A 23,874-nucleotide genomic window follows, 5' to 3' on the forward strand; every position below is an offset into this window, starting at 1 on the left:
ATATTTTTTTAAACTACATGTTGAGCTACTAAAAACACGCCTCTATTTTTCTATCGCATAAAAAAAATAATTACTCTCGAGAATGCACCCCATATATTGTTTTAAACTACATGTTCAGCTACTAAAAACACACTTCCATTTTTCTATCGCATGAAAAAAATCATTACTTTCGAGAATGTAATCCACATATTGTTTTAAACTACATGTTGAGCTACTAAAAACACACTTCCATTTTTCTATCGCATGAGAAAAATAATTACCCTCGAGAATGCACCACATATATTGTTTTAAACTACATGTTGAGCTACTAAAAACACACTTCCATTTTTCTATCACATGAAAAAAAAATCATTACTTTGAAGAATGTACCCCACATATTGTTTTAAACTACATATTGAGCCACTAAAAACACACTTCCATTTTTCTATCGCATGAAAAAAAAATCATTACTTTGAAGAATGTACCCCACATATTGTTTTAAACTACATATTGAGCCACTAAAAACACACTTCCATTTTTCTATCGCATGAGAAAAATAATTACCCTCGAGAATGCACCACATATATTGTTTTAAACTACATGTTGAGCTACTAAAAACACACTTCCATTTTTCTATCACATGAAAAAAAAATCATTACTTTGAAGAATGTACCCCACATATTGTTTTAAACTACATGTTGAGCTACTAAAAACACACTTCCATTTTTCTATCACATGAAAAAAAAATCATTACTTTGAAGAATGTACCCCACATATTGTTTTAAACTACATATTGAGCCACTAAAAACACACTTCCATTTTTCTATCGCATGAGAAAAATAATTACCCTCGAGAATGCACCACATATATTGTTTTAAACTACATGTTGAGCTACTAAAAACACACTTCCATTTTTCTATCACATGAAAAAAAAATCATTACTTTGAAGAATGTACCCCACATATTGTTTTAAACTACATGTTGAGCTACTAAAAACACACTTCCATTTTTCTATCACATGAAAAAAAAATCATTACTTTGAAGAATGTACCCCACATATTGTTTTAAACTACATATTGAGCCACTAAAAACACACTTCCATTTTTCTATCGCATGAAAAAAAAATCATTACTTTGAAGAATGTACCCCACATATTGTTTTAAACTACATATTGAGCCACTAAAAACACACTTCCATTTTTCTATCGCATGAGAAAAATAATTACCCTCGAGAATGCACCACATATATTGTTTTAAACTACATGTTGAGCTACTAAAAACACACTTCCATTTTTCTATCACATGAAAAAAAAATCATTACTTTGAAGAATGTACCCCACATATTGTTTTAAACTACATGTTGAGCTACTAAAAACACACTTCCATTTTTCTATCACATGAAAAAAAAATCATTACTTTGAAGAATGTACCCCACATATTGTTTTAAACTACATGTTGAGCTACTAAAAACACACTTCCATTTTTCTATCACATGAAAAAAAAATCATTACTTTGAAGAATGTACCCCACATATTGTTTTAAACTACATATTGAGCCACTAAAAACACACTTCCATTTTTCTATCGCATGAGAAAAAGACATAACTTTCGGGAATGCACTCTACATATAAACTATACCATGAGTTACCAAAAACACATTTTTATTTCTTTATCACGTGAGAAAAAAGCATTCCTTTTGAGAATGCACCGACATACTGTTCTAAACTACACTGTGAGCAATTAAAAATACACTTCCATTTCTTTACTACCTGAGAAAATAACATTACTTTCGAGAATGCACCCTACTTTCTCAATCTCCGATTCTTCTGTTCAAAAAATATTTAAGCCATAAATTGATTTAACACATATGATAATAATAAATGTATATATAAATTTATAAATAGATTTATTATATATTTTAATATAAATTATTTTTTTATTTATTTTAAATATTTTTCTGAAATTTATATTTAATGTTATTCTTATACTAAACTTTCTTTTAAAGACTCATTAATAGACTGCGTTTTATTCTAAATGGAATGACAATCTAAGGGAATAATTTCTAAAGGAAAACGTTCAAAATTTATCTTTCCTGCAATGACCGAAAGCTGTGTTGGAAAACAACTTTTACAGACTTTAACGCTGTGAGAAAGGGTCTTTCTGTCATAATTATGCCAGGACATACTGGTCTATTTCCGGTGTGGTGACGAAACGTGTTGAGATAAATCCGCACCAGTCTTATCTTGTTCCGATGAGCAACAAACGTATGTCTTACATTTTCGTTATCAGTGAGGGAACGAAAGTGACTGAAATATTTCAACAGCGAAAGGATGAATTGTGAAATATTTCAATTTTGTTTGTAGATACATTTGTACATTGTTTGTAGATCGTAACTGTTTTGTTTGTTTGTAGATACATTTAATGTAAAATGTGCAATAAAAATTTTCCTGAGATATTGGGAAGACAACGAATTCAGCATAAAAGAAACGCTGGCCCTTCTTATCTAATTAGCACAATTAAATATTTCAAAGTAATTAAAATTATTTTTTATTTATTAATTAATTTATTAATTCTGCGAATTGATATATATTTTCAGTCACAGTTCTGTCGGAGTGTTATTGAAACAGCTATAAAATATTCTCTCTAACAGTAACTAGAGAATAAAATAAAAAAGTTAAATAATAAAAACAATAAATGAATAAAAGTAAATAAAAAATAATACATATTAAATAATTAAAATCTTTAAAAAAATTGAAAACAGATTTTTATTTTTTATTAACGTGCTGTAAGTACTGCTTTATTTTTTATTAATGTGCTGTTATTTAACTTCTTTTTTTAAAAAAAATATACGGAGGTAAAAAAAATCGTGAAACAATAGAAACATTCTAAATAAGAAGTAATTTTAATTAATCATACAACACATCTTAAATGTTAAAGGATTACTTTCAGTAATTCATATATTTACGATTTTTGTTTTGACTCCCATATTTCTGATAAAAATATTTTACTTTCCTGTACATTTATAAATTATATTAAAAACACTTTCGATTCTTATTATTTTCTCTTTTTAATTTATATTATATTTTGCAATTTATCATAAAAGGTTTGGAAGAAATTTAAAAAGATTCTATTAAAAATGGATACATTCATATTTATTCGTAAATTTTTATTTTATTTTATTATTTTTTACTTATTAACTTTTAATATATTTCATGATTCATTATTATAAATATTATGGGACTTTGTAGTCTATTTTTTTACAATTTCAATATCAGCGCTGCGGTTATGACATTGAAGTTTAATTAAAATTATTCCGTTAACCGATAATTGAATTCTCAAAATATTTGAATGTATTTTCATCAGAAACACACAACTGAAAATAAAAAAATCTGAACTCAGATTCAACAATCGTATGAAAAATCAAATGCAAAATTCCATCTTTACAAACATAAAACAAATTAGTTAAACAAAACTGTGTAAAAATAGCATGATTTCCATTTATCAGCTTCGCATTGTTTTAAAGACTAAATACCGTTCTTATACTTTTTTTTTTGTAAAACTCACATCTTTTATAATAATGATCTATTAAATAGTTGTTAATGCAAGTTTTATTAATGTAAATCTTCCTATGCTCTGTAAGAAGAAGCAAGGTTAATTACACTTTCAACAAACCAACGTGAGGAAAAAGCAGAAAAGTGATTACTTATAATGCACGCATTATATTCATTACTTCCTTCTTCAAAATTAGTCAGGTTTCCTTTGACAAAATGACATGAGCTTGGTGACAGATCCAACATTACGACGACTTCTTATAATCATTACACCATTCGAGGTTGCTGTAACAAGTTATATGACATAGCGTCTATCAAAATATCTGACATATGTGAAAAGAAATATATCAAATTATATTAAAATTGTTTCAAATAAAAGTTCGGTACTAATTAGAATGAATTAAAGATTTCTTGTTATTTCATTTATTTAATGAGATAAAAACTTGCTTCAAGATAAACTATTTATTTTTGTATATTTAAAACAAATCATTAAAAGAGAAAATATATATGGTATACACCAATAACTAAAATGCATAATAAAAAAACAGCTGGAAAATGTAATTCAGTAAACATTAAAAACAAAAAATTATTATGTTTCAATCAGATATTAAATTAAAATTAGTTTATCACTGCAATCCCAAAATTAAATTTTGGGATTGCAGTTGCAACGATGTTTTAATTAATTGTTTACATATTTATTCTATGCTAAATGCATTTATTCTATGCTATGCTATGCGTATTTATTTATTCTACGCTAAATTATTGTGCAACAAACTTATGTTGTTTAGATTTGTTTTTAAAGAAATAATATCAATCAATCAAATAATATCAATTTAAATAAAAACCAAAAAAATGAATTATCCGTTTGAATCTAAGGTATAAATTTTAAACGCTAAAACTGTTCCAGAGTTTGGCACAAACATTAAAAAATATTTTAAATAGAAATATCAATTTAAACACTATTTTAAATAGAAAGTGTAAGAAAATACAATAAACACTATTTTAAACAGAAAGAATAAGAATATAGAATAAACACTATTTTAATTAGAAATATAAATTTATATTGTGACAAAAGAATTCAGATCTTTCAGAATCCATAAATTCATGAAATAGTGTTAAGAATATATATATATATATATATATATATATATATATATATATATATATATATATATATATATATATATATGTGTGTGTGTGTGTGTGTGTGTGTGTGTGTGTGTGTGTGTGTGTGTGTGTGTGTGTGTGTGTGTGTGTGTGTGTGTGTGTGTGTGTGTGTGTGTGTGTGTGTGTGTGTTTAAATTATTTTGTGCCTGAATTATTATAATTTTAGTCAATTAAATTTTAAACTTCAATGATTAATTTATTCATTATATTTATTAATTAGAATCATGCCAAAATTAAAAACAATAATTTCCATAAACTTTCACTTTTAACCCACCACTTTTATGCAATTATCAAATGTGTGAAAACCGAAAGTAATTGCTGTCGGAAAAACGTCACACAAAACAGACATCTAATCAAGCGAGCGAAATGCAGAGCAAACTCGTGCGCGCTTTTCTCTTCATAAGAAGAAGAAGAAGAAAAAAAAAAAAAACAAGCAACCAAACAAATAACCAACAAACATCACTGGTTGTTCCAGTTGCGAAAGTCACCGTATCTTCCAACGATAAAACGTGCTCAGACGAAGAATAATTCGGTTGAACCGGAAATCGGTTCTCCAATTGTCACGTGGAAAGTAGATCATCCTTACACAGCCTACGCGGGGAAGGGGAAAACGATGCGTGCAAAAAAAAAAAAAAAAAAAAGGCTTACCTGTGAATTGAAACAGGTGAACAACTCAACGCGTTCTTGATACTTGCTTGTAGAGAATGGGGGAAGGGTTAAATCATGTTTGAGAATGTGTGTTAAACGAATTCAGGAACAGGAAAGTGAAGTGGTATTCAAGATCAGTGAAAGTAGAACTAGTGGAATTTAACTGTCTTCTAGGAGTTTCGTTTGCATTCGAGAAATTGTCCTGGAACTAGGCTTACTGTTTTTCTTTATTGAAAACCTTAACAAAAAATGAATAGCAAGCGTTCCAATTCATTACTGTTAATTTTTTGAAAAGGCAAATAAAAAAATAATAATTTTTTGCTGAGGATTAAAATTAATTATATTTAATAGTAGAGAGGGTGAAGGAAAAAATATATGCTTGAAATTTACTAAATGTAATTTTAAGCCTTTTTGAATATTCTGAAAAAACGATCGAAATCAAAACGAATATTATTTTTCTTTGAAAACGATCGAGAGTGATGAAAATAAGATATCGTGATCAAACTAAATGCAAACAAAAAATATTTCGATAAATTGTTTCTGCTTTTAGAATTATCTATCAACAAAAAGAATTCAAGTATTGAATATGTTTAATAGCTGTAACGTTCATAGGCAGACAATAATCAATTCATTAAAAAAAAAACTTTTCTTTCACATTTTAATATTTTATGAAAAAAATATATTACCTTATTGTTTCGAAGGGCTTAAAAATATATTTTTAGAGACATTATTATTTGCAAACGATTTTCAGTTATCGTTGTCAAAGAACACATGGCTCTTGTAGCTTATTTTATTTAAATAAATAAATAATGTAAATAAATTAATGTATCGTTTTCAGAAGAAGAAAAATATAATTTAAAAGCCACAAATTTGACATTTTCATGCTTTTTTTTTTTTTTTTTTTTTTTTTTTTTTTTTGCTATTTGACTTAATTATTAAAAATTGAAATAAAATGTTCAGGATCTGTTTTCAAATAGCACATCAATTGCTTTTCTTCATATCATATTAATTAGACAAGAGGAAGAAAAATTGACATATACGCGATGCCGACAAAATTTTATTCAACTGTTTAAAAGGAGCCGACCTGACAAATATAAATTTAACAAATTTTTACTTAATAATTAACCATAAAAAATGAAAATAAAATTTTAATTTCATTAGCGTTCTCATATTATATATCAGACAAAAAATAATATCAAAATAATATCAATATAAACAGAAATCCAACTTTAGTGTCAAGTTACCGAAGAAAGAACTGATAAGAACGAAATATTTCTTTTGGAGTGCCAACTGAAATATCGTCCTGTTCTGTAAAGACCATTGTTCTAGTACATTTTCAAAACTGCTATTGACGGTGGCAAACAACTTTGCATTCAAACAATTTGTCGGCGAAATAAAATACTTAAGCAAGTAATTTTATTTTAAAAATATTATCTTTAGAACTGAGTGTTCATATGATATCCAAAAATAATAATTGTCCCCTGAGATTGCATTCATAGGTAAAAATGTGTACTACAAAAGATTTGTGGTTTCCAATTTCGATATCGTTTTCAGAACCTCATAATTTTAAGAAAGGAAATTTCTAAGCCCAAACCCAACTGAAGAAATAAATTTCGAATAGATAGTGACCTAATTAGATTAAACTGGATTAAGGCTCACATAGGAATATGCGGAAACAAGAGAGAAAATGAATATGCAAAAAAGACTGCACAAAAAGATCCAAGTAGATATTGTAGTCCCAAAATCATTCCAAATATTAAAGAAGGAAATTAGAGATGACTATGCAGTGACAGGATAGATGGATAATGTCGTGCAAGGGACGCATAACATACGAATTCATACCGGAACCAAATATTATAAAAAGAATAATTCATCCGATGATAGTGCAAATTATATCGCACCATAGAAGGTTTCTTGAATACTTTTACAGATTCGGAAGGATGCATATGTGGGGAAATAGGCTCACTACATAACAAAATACGTCGAACTCCAAGAAATTAGAGAATAGTAATTATGGCTACTAATTTTAACACAATATTACGATACCCTGGAAATTTAAAAATATTAAAAGAAATGATTGAAACGATTTCTAGCTTTTTACTAACAGTTTTCTTGGGACTTCTGTTGGCCGTTGTTTACTTATGCAAAAATTTGGATAGTTAATAAACATAACAGCCAATCACAATAATCCATGTTTATACGGCTTAGTTCTGTAGGTAACGGGGTAACTGGCTGTAATTAAAAAAAAAGTGACCTGACAATTTTTTTTTTTTTTTGATACAGAAATTTTTATTCTCAATTCAACTCTTTCAAATAACAATGACACTTCTGACTCATGCGTCAAATTATAGAAATTTTGATATTTAAATCTGTAATTAAGAAATTTTGAAATTAATTTGAAAACAAAAGCCAGTTGAGCATGTTTCAATATCTCAGGTGCTCTCTGTATTCGTATATAGATTGAAATAATAATAAATATCCCAAACAGGATAAGTAATCTACTTAGGTAATCAAATAATTTTATAGAACAATGTCTTAAAATTTCTGTCACTATTAATTGCCTTTTAAGTACTTTTCACTAACTTCAAATCCACTACTCATGAAATTAAATTAATTAACCGTAAACAGTTCTGTTATAAAACTATACTTCTTTTGTTTTATTAACCTCATTGTTTACACTGTAAGTACAACCCGGCGATAGCATAAAAAATCGTTAAGAAATTAAACAAAAAAAAGGACAGAAAGCAGGAAGGAAGTAATCAGTTTTCATTTCCAAATTGCTCCAATAAGGAAAAAAGATACTGTATTTGCGTTTGTAACTACTCCCAAAGGTAAACGTAGTTAATTAACAAGCGAAACAGAAAATGAACTACATTCTACAAGTGCATTTTATAAAAAAAAAAGGTAAACTTTCATTATAGTAAGCATTCAAAATACACGGAAACTATTTGAAAAAAATTATGAAAGTACATTATTTCAAATTTGAAAGATCAAAGAAAAATTAACAATAATTATTAAAACCTGCAGGAATGAATGAAAATGTTACAGGCATAGCAGAGCTTTTGAAAAGTGAAACTTTACAATTTAGGTGTAATGGCTACAAACCGATAATATTGATCTACTTCATTCATCTTTATCGTGTTCAGACAGTCAGACATAATTTCGAAAACAATTTGTTTAAAGGTCTGAAATGTTTTGAAATTTCTAGATTAAATTTTCTGAAGATTAAAGTACTTTGTATGATTTGTATATAAATAAAACTCATTATAGTTTTAAAAATACATTTTTTTTTCTCTAAACTCGTGCTTTTTTCTAAAATAATATAATCTTACACACTATCTAACACTACAAATGCATAAATTTAGTGAATTCTTTTAAAACAAAATTTAATAAAAATTTAATGAATATTTTTAATAATATAATATTTATAGAAAAATGATGTTCTGTATACGATGCATTTAAATAAAAGATTTAGAAATAGTTCTATTTTCTAATTCTAACATCATTATTTTATAAATCATTCCACAAAAATTATAAAAATAAACTATTTCGTTTTCTGTTTAAAATGAAGTAAAAAATCTGTCAGGTTAAAAAAATATTAATAAATAATAATGGATCATTTTTCTAATAAGTATATAATTTACTACAAAACAGCATTCATTCTCAATCTCTTCCAAGAAATAATGAAAGTTATTATTTAAAATTCTTATAAACACGGAAATCTATTCCCCAAATACGTCAATCCGAATTACTTCATATGCGGCAATGTTTTGAAAATAAAGTGTAGATAAAAAAAAATATTTTGAATGAAATAAGGAACAAGTCATTGTTAATGTTAATAAGTTAAAATAATTAAAAAATAAAATATCGGCAAGAACCAGAATTTGTTATGGAGTCCTACTCATTATAATAAATATCGGAACTTTCTATTCAATAAACTTATTCTATTTTATATTAACTCTCTTAGGCCCACTTTTATAACATTGTATACATATGAATGCCATCGCATATTGTTTAAGGAAGAAGTAATATCTTTTTTTCAAATTAAATATATTTTTTAAATTGTTGATATTTTTTGTTCGCGGTTTTAAAAGTAGTATAAAAAAAAGCTATTTTCAGAAATCGGTAATTAACTTCTATAAAAGTTCAAATTTCGTATAGCGATCAGAAATACACCGAGAATATCTTTACGAAGAAGGTATTTGCAACTTTTTTCACTAATATATCCTGATGAATTCTTATGTATAATTCACTTATTATGCAAAAGAAATAAAAATGAAAATATTGTAAAACAAAAGTGGATTTATGAATTCAATTAAGCAGGAAAAAAATAATGCAAGATGAGAACGCATTAAATTTTTATGAGAAAAAATAATAAATTAAAAATTCCAAAAAAATACGGAATTTTTTTTGGTTTAAAACCAGGAAAAAATTTTTAAAGTAAATGATCACTAAAGAATTAACTCACTTTAAAATAAATTTTGATTATAGTTACATAAGAGTCATTTAAATATATTGCTTTTGAAAAAGAAATAACGAGTAATGTATAAAACGAGCTTTCTTATCTTACTGTAAAAAGATATTTGCAACTTTTTTTCACTAATATATCTTGATGAATTCTTATGAATAATTTACTTATTATACAAAAGAAATAAAAAGGGAAAAAGTCGTAAAACAAAAGTGCATTTATGAACTGAATTAAACAGAAAGGAAAATAATACGAAAATGAGAACACATTAAATTCTTATGAGAAAATAATAATAATAAAAAAAAAAATATGGACTTTTTAAAAAAAATTATTTTGGTTTAAAACAAGCAAAAGTTTTTTAAAAGTAAACGATCACTAAACAATTAAACTCACTTAAAAATAAATTTTGATTGTAGTTACATTAAAGAATAATTTAAATATATTATTTTTGAAAAAGATCCGTGCAAAACGAGCTTTCTAATCTGATTGTAAAAAGAAAAAAATGCAATTTTATAATTGCAAATAATAATATATAAATCGATATTTTCTTTTACTTACCTTAGAAAAAAAAGATCCATATCCAAATCAAAAGATAATATTTTTGTTCCAACTGAAATAATCCTTTAACCAGAAAAACAATTGCACTTAATTCCGTTGAAAGAATATTCCAAAAATTTTTACCGCAACAAACGATTTCTCGCCCTTAACCGCTAACTGCAACCACAAATGAAAACGAATAATAATAATAAAGAAAAAGACAAGAATTTAGAATGAAAAGGGGAAAAAAATAATTTTTTTTTCTTGTTGTGTGTGTATGTTGCAGTCTCGGAGCCGCTGGCGAAGCACAGGCGTGTTGCCGAATTGTAAAGATAAAAAGAAGTGTGTGAAAAAGTAAGGACAGGAAGTTCAACCGGAATGAGGAAGCGGCATCGGAGGAAATGGCGATGAGTAAGCACGTGGGCTGTAGAGGAAGTGAATATAGAGGTCTCTTCTAGCCTAATAGTGATCCAGCTATCAGCCAGCAAGGAAGAAAATGAAGGGCAGAAGATTACTGCAGCTTTCACTTGTTGTCATTGTTAACGGATGAGCAGAAAAGTGAATTGCTTTTTTTTTTTATAAAAGGCGAGCACGCGAGATTTTCGGAACCTGCAGGGCTAGCTTTCAGGTACGGGTCGCGAAACAGTGTCAGGGGTAGTGACTGTTTAACATTTGAGAACACAATGCTCAGGCTTCCATTTTGTAATTCCGAATTTCCACATCGATTATATTTCCGAGAAAGTCCAGATACATCAGTTAAAGTGGGATTTTTAGGTTATGTTTAGTGTTGGGCAATCGTTTGCGCCCGCGTTTTCAAAAATCGTTTGGCAACAAAGAAGATTTTTTTTTTTGTTCGAAAAGTTCAAATTACATTTTCTATATCATGAAAACAGGTGCCATTTATTAAACTAAGAATCAGGTTATCGTTTTCCTTTTTTTTTATTTTTTATTTTAGTATTTTTTATAAACAGTTTACAGTATTGCTTATCGTAACACTAGATCTACTTAATTACTTGGTTCATTTCAAAACGTTTAAACAAGTCATTATTTAATCTGTTGAACATTTTTTATAAGATAATAGTTGTTCTACATTTTTTTCATGTGTAATGATAATTTTTAATTTTTTTTAAAAAACGTCTATTTTAGAAGGTTACATTTTTTGTAAAACTTAAATATGCACAAAAATTATAACTAGCTGAATTGAGTAATATTAAAAAAAAAAAAAACTTTAAAGAGATTTTGTTTCGAAAAACGAAAATTTGTGATGTAATTATGAAAACTACTTCGCTTTCGAATTGTAAATATTTAGGAACAAAAATATTTCGCTTGTCGACGGCTAAAATTTCTTCTTTACACCAGAATTCCTTTTTTTAATGCTGAATTTAATCTTTTCTTTTGATATATATATCCTTTCCTTGTATCTAAAATGTACCTCTTCTGATACATTAATTGTTTTTGTACCATACGAACTGAATTTTAGGGGAACATTTTAATATTGCTAAATTCTAATTCTCTATTTCCTACTTTGTGAAATGCATTTCATTGTTCTACTTCTATATAATGTTTTGATTTATATGAAGATATATTTCAAATCTTACATTTACCGTCAATTGAGTAACTACGTAGCTCACTTAGGCGGATTTATTTAGCAGTAAAGAGAAATTATTAAATTTAATTTATACAAAAATTTTCCATTTCTAAATCAGTTAAATAATTCTTAGAGTTTCGTTGATTTCCTCTTCCCTTTATTTTTTCTTTCTTATAGAGTGATTGAAAAAAAAATTCATTGTGTAAATTCTCAAATGCTTTCATCCGTTGAAAAGGCATTGAAAAACCATAAATTCTTGACACAAAAGTTTAACTAATTAAAATTTTAATTAAAAATTTATTTTCAAAGTTATATTTTAGTAAAATTCTTAAATAAAAACTTTAAAGCAGATTCGAACCTCTAACTCTAAACCCGACAATATTTTAGGTCTAATTGGTTTATCTTCATGGTATATATATATCAATAATCTAAATATAACAAGAATAATGAGCCTGTAAAATTGTGTCTTGTACCGTCGCAATGCACGTACGTTTTAATGCAGGCATAAAAAAATAATAATAAGTGTCTTGTAAATTATATTTAAAAATATTTTTAAAAAATTATTAAAATTAGAAAAAAAAACTGTACGAAAATAAAATTGGAAAAGGTAATTTTTGAACTTTTAAAGAAAAGTAAAAATGATATTTATAGTTGATAGTCTGACAAAATTTTAGAGGAAAAACGTTAACATTTCAAGTAACAATTAAAAACCTAATTTTGAAAAAAAAAAAATATCTTTGTGGGCATGTACTTCAAAGAGTATCTTCTTGCCAAATTTGGTTATTTGTCTAACTATGTGCATTTTTAAAAGTTGCGTGCGTGTGTGTGTGTGGTGTGCGTGCGTGCGTGTGTGCTTTTCTTTTAGAATTTCGAACCTATAAATTTTTGAAGATCTTTCCGAATTCTATTATTATAAATTTTTTTTCGTTTTGCTCTTTTTTCAGTGTTGATTTTCAATTTGTTTAATAAAAAATAAGAATTTCCTCCTGCATCAGTCGACTCATCCCTTAATTTGATTGAATCGAAACAAAGTGGCGTTCATTTAAAAATGCGAAAGATTTTCATACCTGAAAAATCAACAGCATATGAGTGCCATATCACTCAAAACAATCGTAAGCCTTTAAGAACTTTCACAGCAATTTTTATTGCATTCCCAATACCTCTTTAAAACTTTAGTTTCGTATATCCCAAGTTGTCATCTTATTCTTAAAGCCTACACAGATAGAATATAAAATATTTGAAAAGGTAATTTTTGAATTTTTAAAGAAAAATAAAAATGACATCTACAGTTGATACTCTGATAATGTTCCAAAATTGTAGAGTAAAAATGTTCAAATTCTAATAATGATTAAATATCTAATTAAAATTTTTTAAAAACTCTTACTAGTGAGTATGTTCTTCAAAGAGTATCACCTTGTTAAATTTGGTTGTGTAAATCTAACGAAGAGTATTTTTAAAAGTTAGTGTGTGTGTGTGTGTGTGTACTGTTCTTCTGTTCTTTTAGAATCTCGAACCTATAAATTTTGGATTATTCTGCAAGAGAGAGGCGCGGGGGGGGGCGTGATACACAATAAACAAGACGAGTACCTTTCGCGATTCTGTTATTATACACTTTTTTTAATGTTGATTTTCAATTTGTTTTATAAAAATATAAGATTTTCCTTTTTCATCAGTCATCTCACCCTTTAATTTAATAGAATTGAAACTTATTGGTGCTTACGTAAAAGTGCACAAGATTTTTCATATATGAAAAATCAATCATATATGCTTGTCATATCATTCAAAACAGTCATAAACCTGTAAGAATTTCCACAGTATTTTTTATTGCATTCCCAATACCCCTTTAAAAGTTTAGTTTCATATACTCTTTCTTGTTATTCTTGAAGCCTACACAGATAGAATACAAATTTCTTCGATTGCCACATTTTCACCATTAGAAACATTCCCCTCATAGGTACTGTCTAAAAAAATATTTTTATATTAACCACAAATCAGCGTTCGTGATTGGTAATCGAATATCTCGTCATATGACTCAACATGGCGCCTGGTGAAAGCATCTTTTGGCGTAATTGCTTGAAAACGTAGATTTCCGTTTCGCATCTCATTGTAGGCTAATCGAACTTGTTTATTGAATTTCCTTCCTACAGTTTTCGCAGGAAAAGTCTGGAAAACAAGGTTTAATTAAATGCTTTTAGCCGAAAACTTCCTTTCCTTCAAGGTCAGAGTGCCAACAACTTCCTGATGCTCTCTTCAGACAATGCCATATCGCAATGATTTTTTTTACCTGAGGAATTGTTGCCAGTCATCCTTAATTCAGCAGCTTGTGCGCTTTCATAAACATTTACATTCGAAATGGTGTAACAATGATGGTTTTTTTAAGGTTGTATATGATTAAAATAATCTTATAGAAGGATCATTGTATCTTTGTAAGAGATTGCAACAAAACTAAAAATGTCACCTTTCTTTTCATTTGCGCAAGTTAAAATATTTAAACCTAAAATCCATATATTGCTTTTAGTTGATATGAAATAATTTTAAAATGATAAAAGCGTTTCTGAGATTGAAATGAATATTAGTCTGTTATTCCACAAATTTTAATTGTAATTTTATGTATTATTCTTCTGAGAAACTATTCTTAAAATGTGTTCGTTTTGCGAATATATTTTTATATTCTAAAAGAATGTTTCTCCTATGTTCGTCTCATTTGCCTCCCTCCTGTATTGGTTCTTGTTTTTATATTGGCAAGACATTGTAAATAAATATTTGTGATATTTAAAATTTGTGAATTTTTTTGAAGTTGAACACATTATAGATATTATACGGATCTGACGAGAAGGCAGCAGAGAAATTAAACATCAAATTACATTATAAATTATTTTTTAAAAGATACTTTTTCTAAATATATATTATATAAAATACATAAATATATATTAATATTTATGTATTTTAATACATTATATTAATAATTAAATTATATTAATACATAAATATATATTATTATAATATAAATATATATTAATATATATAAAATACATAAATATATATTATATAAAATACGTTTATATACATAAAAGAAATTCCATATGATATGATCATCCTGTTACTGTTTTACTCTAAAACGATCGACGAAAAGAGAAACCTTTTGTTTAATTATATTTCTTAAAACATAATTCCAGTCAATGGAAAATAAGAATTTTTCTTTTATATCTTGCTTGATTACTTTTAAAAATTATAATTATACTGAAAACCAAACATTAACCAAACATCAAATGCAAGATTTTAAAATTATCTTGTTATTAGAAGGAAAATTGGAAATCTAGGAAGTTTTTGACAATGGTATTGTATTATAGAAATCTACTGGTGGAAAAAGAAATTGATGAAGCTTATATGGAAATAATTGATAAATTTTATAATTTATCATAATTATATTCTATAACATAGACATAGTTATTTTCAAAATCATAAACGAAATGCTTCATTAATGAGATGAAATTATATTTCCTAAATGAAGATACAGCCCTGACCCTCCATAATTGAATATAAAAGGAAAAAAAAAAAAAGAATCTTCGATTTTCAACAGAAAAACAATTTCTACATATATCAAATGAATATTTATATAAAAAATTAAGCGAAATAAATAATTTAGGGTGATAAAAGACTATGTAAAGAACTTACTTTCTCGGATATGAAGTGTAAAGAAAGTATTGTTATGACCAAAAAATTCGAACTCTAGATTTTGGCGAATTTCTACGTTTAGACCCTCCTGAGTTCAAAAAATATATTTTTTGTATAATGTCTGACAGGTCGGCAGTATTTCTGTCTTGATAAAGATAAATGCAAAACGCTTTGAGCTAGACGAAGAAATTTAGTATATAACCTTTACACGGAATTTGCAGATTTTTATCAAATTTTGAACAAAATTCATTTAGAAGAAGTCTGTCTGCCCAGTTATTCAATCTGTTCAATCGATTCATCACACATACACATAGAAATATGCGATATTTTAAAAGTCTTAATATTCATATTACTGAATATTGCCATTTCTGAACACTTACAAAAACATTAGATCGAATCAAAGATGGTAATTTTAGAATGCTTGAAATGAACCATAAGAGAGTAATTAGAATCAAAACAAAAATTACTTCACAATTCTAGTATAAAAAAAGGTTTTGAAACTGGAGATAATAATAGGTAAATACTGAAGCAGAAAATAAATATAAAAAAGAATAAATTCAAGATAATGACCTGTCTTTAATACCCATTATTCAGTAGCAGACGGTTGTTGTTTTAGTCAAATATGATATTTAAAATGGAAGGAAAAAAAAAGATCTGCTTAAGATAAAAAGGTTCTTTCTTATGCATATTCATCATTTTGTTTACAATGACATGTCTGACTCGAGCATCGATATCACAGAATTTTTGTTATTTAAATATATAGTTACAGAATTCTTTGTATTTAAATGTGCAATTAAGTCAAAGCAGCAATTCATTTTAACGATGAAAAAAATTTCGTCAGGTTAAGTGCCATAGGTGAACTTTAAATTCTTATATTCATAAATATAGCACTAAATGCTAAAAAAAAAAGGTGATTTTTGATCTTGTTTCATAGAATGAAGTTTTAATAAAATTAGATTCAAATGCTGACAAATTTAATCAGATGTCTGAAGCTGTATCATTTGTTCTTACTAATAACTAGTAGTTTCTACTTTCCTTACAGACGCTCGAATTAAGGCCATTGGCAATTCTGAGAAATATTAACGAAAGCGATATTCAAAATATAAAATAACGTCATAAAATATATGCTAAGATTAAACAATCCTAATTATTAAAGTTACCAATCAACTTTCATTTTCCTACAAACAAATTCTTGATTAATAGTTGAATCGGAATAAAAAAGCTTTGTAATTATAAAAAAATGAAGAAAGAGTAATTCGATAAGTAAAAAAATCATAAAACAAAATCGTGAAAAAATATACATATATAAAGGTAGTTGCAATTAGCATAAGAACGAAATGTTCTTTCTACAAGTTATAACTGCCACAACTTTCATTTTCATTCGCTACGAATTAAGTAAAACAAAATTCTATATTTGTTTTATTCATTTAAACCCTTTGACTACACATTTATTTGAAAGCGTCATTTATATTTGAAGCGCATTTAATTTTTTTGAACATGTAAAGGAGTAGCTTTTCAGAATATATACTGCTGCATGATATTGAAATAACTTAAGCTAATTAGAATTTTTAAAAAATGGAAACATAAATTGAAATAAATTCGGACTTTTCTGATGCCTCAAATGTACCCAAAGGGTTAATCGTTTATGTCTTGCTTTTCCCGCCGTTACCATCATTCACATTCTTGAGTCCATTAACTATAAATTATTGGAAATATTTTTACTTTTACAAAAGAAAATTGAAGATTTAATTTCTAAATTTGATTTATTAAATTAAATTTCTATTTAAAAGCTTTGAAAAACTGTTGAACATGAACATCTTTAAATGAACCTTTGTTATATAAAAGAACATTTTCAAAGACATTTTACAAAAAGTACCTGACAAATGTTGTCACAAAATTCCATGTAAATTAAAATAAATGGGATTTGTTCAATATACCTAATTAGTAAAAAGAATTAAAAAAAGCACTACTACTCCATTTATCACAAAAAAATCGATATATTTTTTTAATGTTTAAATGCCTTGCACTGAAAGACTTAACTTTGCCTGTATTAATTAACGTTAAACTCATTACTAAATGGCATTCGCGGTAGGAAAATATTAACGTCATAACATTCAAAGTGCACTGAACTAAACGCATGAAATTAAAGAGACAAAATTAAGCAGCAGACATCATTAGTAAGCACATGCTTCAGTGCGCGTTTTTATCGAACTCAAGGTTATATTTAATTTACAAAGGACACATGTCATCGAGTTCTTACTCTACGTGTGAAAACGATTCTGCAATAAAGAAACAAACATTTTATAAATTAAGCATCCTGAACTCGAATTATTATTTGTTGTTAAAAAATAAAAAAGTATGATAATAAATTAAACAGTTGTAATTAATTAAACAAATTAAATAATTAAGAATCTTATTTAAATCAATGATTATATTCAACTCATTAGCGGGACGAAGAGATTAATGGATAATAGAAGTTACTCTTCGTTTTTTTTTTTCTCTTTAGTAACAATAATAATTAAGCCAATTCATGCGATTCATGCGAGCATGAATTAAGTCAATTCATGCTCGCATGAAAAGCATCATGCCGATTCAATTTTTAACAACAATAAAGATAAATGAAAGTCTGTCTGACTATGTGTATGTATTTGACCTAGAGCTATCAAACTTAGCATTTATCCACTTTTGGAAGATAGAATTGTGGACCTCGGAGCGATTCGTCTGCTTCACATAAAATAATGCTTACATCATATATATATATATATGTGTGTGTGTGTGTGTGTGTGTGTGACGATATTTTAATAAAACTAATTTCAACTTAATTAATTTCCTAATTTTTAGTTTTTTAGTTTAATTTAGTCCATACTAACTTACTTCTAAAATATATCCTGATCCAATTATTTAATTAATTTAAGTCCTAAAATTGCTGAAGTCGGCAAATTCCCACATAAAATTTTTTCTTATGGAATCACGAATTTACTTTTTTTCCCTCGTTTCCTTTTTTAAATGAAAGCTATGCCATTTTTTTCAGGGCAAATTTTAATAGGAAAATTCGAATATAAACAAAATGCATAATTTCACAGCAAACGATAGTACTTTTCTTAATAAATGAATCACGAATGTACTTTTTTACTCTTTACTTTTTTTTTCTAAAGGTTATGTAAGTTTACTATTTTTTCGGATTAAATTTTAACCGAAAGATCCGAATAGTAAAAAAGCAAAATACTTTATTTCATTGCAAACGATAATACTTTTCTAATAAATGAATCACGACTTTTTTTTTTTCTGTTTTTCTTTCCACTTTTTTCTGAAAGCGAAACGTATTCTTCCAGAGGGGGAAAAAAACTGATATCGCAACTTTTAAAACTACTATAATACGAGTAGCTTTGTCGAAATTCATCGTTCTTATCAGCTGCACTAAGACGAATTTTTTTCATGAAGTTACTCAAGATTATGTCATTCTATTGTTCTTCAGAACGTTCGTATTGCGCTACCATGCAATCACAAATAAGGAAGTATCGCTAAACAAACAATGAAGAAGACAGTACTTCCTCCTCGGGCAGTTTTCGCAACTAAAACGAAAGTAATGAAGAAATGGATACATGATTTTCTTAAATCTTTGCTGAAAGAATTTGAATGAATAGAAAAATAAAATTTGTTTACGATTGAATATGATTTGAATTGTTAGATGAAAGAGCCATTTTGGAATTCTGCGCGGCCTAATAGGGATAAGCTCGTAATTCCTAACTATGATTAGATGTCGAGAACGTTGCATGAGGCGGAAGACGGAATAGTATTGCTTACATCACACGAAGGTGAGCACTTTAACTAACGGAGTTTTATTTAATGTACACCAAGAATGATTATACAATGGATTTCAAATCGAATCAGATAGGAATTTCGCTATCTTCTGCTTCGAAGCCGAGATTTTGTTTTTGTTATCAATTCAATCTATTATAAAAGTATAAAATAATAATAATATAGCAATTTCAGATCATTTTCATAATTTAAAATGAATCATTTAATTAATTTTAATGTTTTTAAACTTGAATGATATGAAAATCGTGAATTATTTATTGACATTTCTTCCTCGTAATTTGGGCTACCTGTTAACCATGTCCCGCTTATTATGCTGCTGGTTAATCGGAAAGCACCAACTAAACATCATTCCTCTTCGTTTTCAAACTTTTTGTAATCTCTATAGCCGATTTTATTTCAATCTTATATGAAGTGCACATAAAAAAAGCTTCAAAAGCGCTAACACTTGAACTTCATATTTTAATAAATCTTCAAGTGTCAGACCGAAAAAAAACACATTTTTTTTTTAATAATGTCTGTCTATCTGTGTACCTATCCGTGTCTTTAAACCAAAAACTTGATGAATGAAATTTTGCATGTGCTCTTTACACCAAAATTGTAAATTTATGTAAAATTGTGTACGACATTCTTTAACATGAAACCTGTTTGTCTGTCCGTGCACATGTAAACATAGTAACTTAAAAATACAAAGAGATGATAGTTGAAATTTCATCATAAGAATTATTAATATGCATCATATTTTTGATCGAATATATATACTATACATATACGATGGCTCAAATAATTGAGAGTATACCTTACTTTTACTTGATAAATCCGACCTTCAATATAAATAACTCATTACCGAGAAGTGCAAACATGTTTTTATTTTTACACATAACAAATGGTTTAATTTAGAGTAAAAATAAAGAAATATCAACGAAAAACTTCTGAATTTAAAAGTTTCAGAAGCATTTTAAATAAACATACGCAGAATTTTACCTCAAAAAATTGAGAATACACCAATAGAAATTTTGTAATATCTCGCAAAGAAAGAAAATGTCAATATTTAGTTGCATGTCTTTTGGCTTTTATAATGATCTTTAAACGTCCTGGTACCGATTCGACGACTTTTTGGTAGTATCTGAAGATATTTTACGTCATTCTTGTTGCAACACTTGTTTTAAAAGTGTTTTGTTTCTAATTTTGTGTTTTGGACCGCTATTTCGAGTGTTTTCCACAGATTTTCAATGGCATTGATGTCGGGATACTGTGGTGGTGTGTGTAATTGCTGTTTATAATGAAAAAGAAACCACATTTTGACTTATGTGCGGTGTGTTTCGAGTCGTTGTCCTGCAAAAAAAAGGAAATTTCCATCTAAACCCAAATTTGTAGCACTTTTCTTTAGATTGCTGCGACCATATGGTTCATCCAACTTGATGCGGAAATTTCTCAAATCATAGGCAGGAGTGTAAGTGCAGAAACTGTGCGAAATGTAATTAGACAAGCTAAATATAAAAGTCGAATTGTTAGAGAGAAACCGTTTGTCAGCTTACAAATTCAGAAAAAAGGTTTGAAATTTGCAAAGAGTCATCAATTGAAAACCAATAACATTATAGGAAGACAGTTATATCCAGTGATGAAAGAATACTCAACATTTTTGGCAGTGACAGCCGTTACACCATATAAAGAAAGCCTAGTACTGCTTTGGATCCAAAATATTTACGTCCTACAATTAAACATGGTGGTGACTTCGTCGTGATTTGGGGTTTTATGGTTTCACAAGGGGTAGAAAATTTAGTTCTTATAGATGTCATTATCAAGTAACCATATGGTTTACTTGGATATATTTCACAGCAATCTAAAGGAAAGTGTTAAAAATTTGTGTTCAGATGGAAATTTCATTTACCAACAGGACAAAGACCTCAAAATAGAATGCAAGTAACATCAAAATGCGGTGTCTTTTTCATTGTAACTAGCAGTTACACACACACCACCACTATCCGCCGACATGAGTGTCATTGAATATCTGTGGGTCACACTCGAAACAGTGGTCCAAAAACATAAAATTAGAAACAAAACCCATTTCAAACAAGTGTTGTAAGAAGAATGGGATAAAATATCTTTCGATGCCACCAAAAATTGGTCGAATCGGTACCCCGACGTTTAGACGTCATTATAAAAGCATGCAACTAAATACTGACAGTTTTTTTCTATGCGAGATATTACAAAAATTTCATTGGTGTATTCTTAATTTTTTGAGGCAAACCTCTGCGTATGTTTATTTAAAATGTATCTGAAACTTTTCAATTTTGAAATTTTTCGTTGATTGTTCTTAGTTTTTACTTTAAATTAAACCATTTGCCATGTGTAAAAATAAACACATGTTTCCACTTCTCGGTAATGTGTAATTTATATTGAAAGTCAGATTTATCAAGTAAAAGTAAGGTGTACTCTCAATTGTTTGGCCACTATATATACTTTCGTACTAACTAAAAGTATATATATGTACAATTTCAGAAAAAAATTTATCACAGAAGAGAATATTTTTTCAAACCCAGTATCTGTGAATGTAATATTTATAAATTAATTAATTGAGATTTGGAAGTGGCTTTTGCATCAAAATTGTAGATTCATGTAAAAATCTGGAGCTAATCGAAACTTGGATCAGTTGGCAGAAATTCTCACATAAAACGCGCCAATGCAACAAAAAACGCGCCAAATTATGGAAGCATATGGAGAGTACTTCTGCTGCATACATCAATAAAAGAACAAAAAAAGTCAGTCTAATCTGACAAAGCGTTTGATTTAAAATTAATTAATTGATAAATCGTTCAAAAATTCTTTGAAATGTCCTTTTTATAAAATTCTTTAAAATAAAAGATGCGAATTTGTATGCATACATTTTGTGTTCATTATAGCGTGAAACGTTTCTGAAAAATAAAATTATGTAAACATCAAAAAATCAGACAATGCATTTAAAATAAAAGAGATCTCGCTTATACGAACACTGATTATCTGAAGCTCCTTATTACCTAATTCGCTTTTATATCAATTACTTTTTATCTTTTAAGGAATGAAAGAGGAGGAGGTTTTGCTCTAATAAGCTGGTTTAAAAAAATTTAAGTCGGAAAAAAATAAAAAAATTAATTACCTATTTTCAAGAACAAACCGGAACCATTTTCCTAAAACCAGTTTCCCCTTTCTACCCTAGATATTGCCGTCATTGAAATTAGATCATTCAGAAAACTGAAAATATTATCAATCATTTTTATGAATCATTTCATTGATTTATGTAACAGGGATCATAAAGATTCACAGACATGGTGTTGATATTTCATCAATAAGAGAAATTTATTAATTTTGCTTTAAATCATTCACGATTTTTTGATTTCATAACAATAAAACTTGATTGATTCGATCGCTCGTAATTCAAATTAGTTAACAATTTAAATTTATTGTGGGGTCGCAGGAATTTATAATAACGTAATATTAAAATACTGCTTATTATTCGAAATTATAATGGCTAATTCGAAAAGTGGAGTTCGTCTCATTCGAATGTTCTTAATTCAAATTTATTGTGTGGTCATCGAAATTTATATTAATGTAATATTAAAATAACGTTTATAATTTGAATTTACTTGACTAATTCGAAGAGAGGAATTCGAATGTTTTTTAATTCAAATTTGTCTGCATTTCAAATTTTTGATGTGATCGCAAGGATTGACTATTAGCACGATCTTAAAAAAATATACTTTGGTTGATTCGATACTAAAACTAAAAATAGTAAAAAAGTGTCTGTCTGTCCGACCGTGTATATGTGGACACGATAATTTAAAAACACAACGATCTACATTTATGAAATTCGACTCATAATTTTATTTCTAGAACAAGAGATATGTACCAAAATTCCAACAAATAACTATGAATAGGTAGATTATATTTTTATCTTTTCACGAAAAAGTAAAAAAGATTTTTCTAAAACACATCAAACAAAATAAATAAAATGTGTTATGCAGGCTTGACATCAAATTGTTGATCTATATCAAATTTTTGACCCGACTGGTCAAGAGAAAGTCCACAATATATCCTAAGACGACTACATTTCGACGATTCTATCTCATTATGGGGTGAGAAGTTGATTTCCGAAATTTACTTTATTATTAAATGTAAACATTTCCACCTTTCAGCTTTCCTCCGACCCACTCCTATTTTGCTGAATTAAACCCATCTTGACGCATGCGCAAAAGCCCGGAGGGTATTAGAATCAGTTCTTAAATAATACATGCTCGATTCTCTTCGCTGCACAACGAAGCAAAACACAAAACTCATCGTATCATGTAAGTATATTACAGAGACGGAAGAAATTCTATATCTGTTGATTCCTAACAGAAAACGGATACCAAGTGGAGACAAAATGAAGAGGTTCCGATTTCGAAAAGTAGTGTCCAAATGGTGCATTGTT

The 23,874-nt window shown here is 27.8% G+C and overlaps 1 protein-coding gene across 2 annotated transcripts in view; it reads right to left on the bottom strand.

The window, feature by feature from the left end:
• LOC129983619 (ets DNA-binding protein pokkuri-like) overlaps positions 1–23,874 on the bottom strand; it is an 85,957-nt gene that overhangs the window by 51,201 nt on the left and 10,882 nt on the right. Inside the window, exon 1 of one of the 2 annotated variants that reach the window (XM_056093154.1) lies at positions 10,370–10,819. The exons of the other annotated variant lie outside the window; for it this stretch is intronic. The gene's annotated coding sequence lies outside the window, so the exon portion shown is untranslated. Of the gene's footprint in view, positions 1–10,369; positions 10,820–23,874 lie in introns of those variants that run through there. 2 annotated transcript variants of the gene reach the window in all.

The sequence above is a fragment of the Argiope bruennichi genome, chromosome 9, assembly GCF_947563725.1.
Source record: "Argiope bruennichi chromosome 9, qqArgBrue1.1, whole genome shotgun sequence".
NCBI lineage: Eukaryota > Metazoa > Arthropoda > Arachnida > Araneae > Araneidae > Argiope > Argiope bruennichi.